The 2,500-nt window shown below is 47.7% G+C and overlaps 1 pseudogene; it reads right to left on the minus strand.

Annotated features, from left to right (window-relative positions):
• Nucleotides 1-160: 160 nt before the first annotated feature.
• Nucleotides 161-2,500, minus strand: part of LOC124029756 — a 13,392-nt pseudogene continuing 11,052 nt past the window's right edge.

Genomic DNA, 2,500 nt, shown 5'->3' on the forward strand with positions numbered 1-2,500 from the left:
GTAGATGAATTAGGATTGACTTTAAAAATAAAACAATTTTAGAATTAGGCTGCAACGTAACAAAATGTGTAAAAAGCCAAGGGTCTGAATTCCAAATGCACAGTAGGTGCAAACTTAATACGGGTGTCAAAGCTAATCTTTGTCATTTCAGTAGAATGAGTTATCGGGGATCTATGGTCTCAGTACCTGGTTGCATGGGCATCACATTGGCCACGTTTGCTGTTGCCGAGCGATTTGACACCCGTGGAGAGCCAGTGGGTGCTCTGTTTGTGGTGTCCTGAGATGAAAAGGAGAAGGAATGAAGGAGGGATGATACAGGAACAGTAGAGAGGAGAAAGAAGAGGATGAGAAGGGAGGGAGAGAAAGAGAAGAGACAGGAAAGGAAGAAGGAGTAGAGGATCATTAATTGCATATATCAGAAGATTTACATGAACTCTTTAGGTCCTTTACAGTAGCATGTTTCCCCAGACACTTACCACTGGTCTGCCTGCTGCCACTGGGGGCTGCTTACACAACAGGGTCTGTTAATAGACAACACAGAGCATGTAGTGTGAGAGTCCAGATAGAGTCTGAAGCCCTTAATACCACTAACCTAATTCATATGGTAACTGGCAGAATTAAACTTATCACAGCTGATGTCAGATTAGCATTATGCAATATTACCAAAGTAATGTTTTGGGTCATACCAGCTGTACAAATACACACTGTACATTCTCCCTTACCTGAAGCTTGAGGAGAAACACTTGGTCATCCTCCGCACCTAGTTCCTTTTCATGTACAAACTGCTCAAAAAAACATCATAAACAAACACATACCTATATACCTTTTCTCCACAAAATGACATGCAAGTCATCCTAATGTGTTAGTTTAGTGTACATCCGATTAAGTACATATTTGCCTGGCCTTGGCACTGTAATCTGAGTACAGGCAGGCTCATCCTGGTAATCTGATGTTATTTGAGATTAAATGGGCCCCTCATCCAGGGCCCATTAAAGTCAGAGGAGAGGACTGAAGAGAGCAAACACCCAGAATCCCCCAGTCCACCCAGGCACAGCACCAACCATGCATGCCGGTAGTAATCTCTGACCCTGATCAGGGCTAAGGATTTTGGATTCAGTCACAATTTTATTCAACTCCAAGATACTACCCCTAGAGTGTAGGTCAATTAAAAGGTCTGTTAAATTACACTTGTTTCTAATATTTCATGTCTGTGCCAAAAATAAGAAGAAGATCTGGGAGTGACATTACCTTCCTAACAGGAGGCTGGATGATAACCTCCTCAAACTTGTCTTCCCTTTTCAACGACTGAAAGTTTTCATATAAAATGGCAACCTTTTTTTCATTATCCCATCCTGATGGGCTGGAAGACAATGAACCACAGAAGCATACAAAATATATATATTAAAAAATAACTCATGTCATTGTTAACAGCACATGAGAAAAAGGCTAAATGTTTCATTAGTGAGAACACAGAGTCACACTTACATGAATACTGAGTCTTTGTCCACCACCTGGGCCAGCATGTCAAAGGGAAACCCGTATAATCTATGGACCAGGTATTTATACAAAAGGTCTAGGTTTTTGTGCTCCTTCATTGACGTGTATAGCAGCGCTGCGCCATCTGAGAGACCACTACTTGTCAAGGATAGTATTATTGCTAGAATGGCCAACCATATCTTAAAGACCCCTCTACTACCCCTCTACTGCCCCTCTACTGCCCCTCTACTGCCCCTCTACTGCCCCTCTACTGCCCCTCTACTGCCCCTCTACTGCCCCTCTACTACCCCTCTACTGCCCCTCTACTGCCCCTCTACTGCCCCTCTACTGCCCCCTCTACTGCCCCTCTACTGCCCCTCTACTGCCCCTCTACTGCCCCTCTACTGCCCCTCTACTGCCCCTCTACTGCCCCTCTACTGCCCCTCTACTGCCCCTCTACTGCCCCTCTACTGCCCCTCTACTGCCCCTCTACTACCCCTCTACTACCCCTCTACTACCCCTCCCTCTACTACCCCTCTACTGCCCCTCTACTGCCCCTCTACTACCCCTCTCTACTGCCCCTCTACTACCCCTCTACTACCCCTCTACTACCCCTCTACTACCCCTCTACTACCCCTCTACTACCCCTCTACTACCCCTCTACTACCCTCTACTGCCCCTCTACTGCCCCTCTACTGCCCCTCTACTGCCCCTCTACTGCCCCTCTACTGCCCCTCTACTGCCCCTCTACTGCCCCTCTACTGCCCCTCTACCCCTCTACTGCCCCTCTACTGCCCCTCTACTACCCCTCTACTACCCCTCTACTACCCCTCTACTACCCCTCTACTACCCCTCTACTACCCCTCTACTGCCCCTCTACTGCCCCTCTACTACCCCCTCTACTGCCCCTCTACTACCCCTCTACTACCCCTCTACTGCCCCTCTACTACCCCTCTACTGCCCCTCTACTGCCCCTCTACTGCCCCTCTACTGCCCCTCTACTGCCCCTCTACTGCCCCTCTAC

Source organism: Oncorhynchus gorbuscha, unplaced genomic scaffold, assembly GCF_021184085.1.
Source record: "Oncorhynchus gorbuscha isolate QuinsamMale2020 ecotype Even-year unplaced genomic scaffold, OgorEven_v1.0 Un_scaffold_7558, whole genome shotgun sequence".
Lineage (NCBI taxonomy): Eukaryota > Metazoa > Chordata > Actinopteri > Salmoniformes > Salmonidae > Oncorhynchus > Oncorhynchus gorbuscha.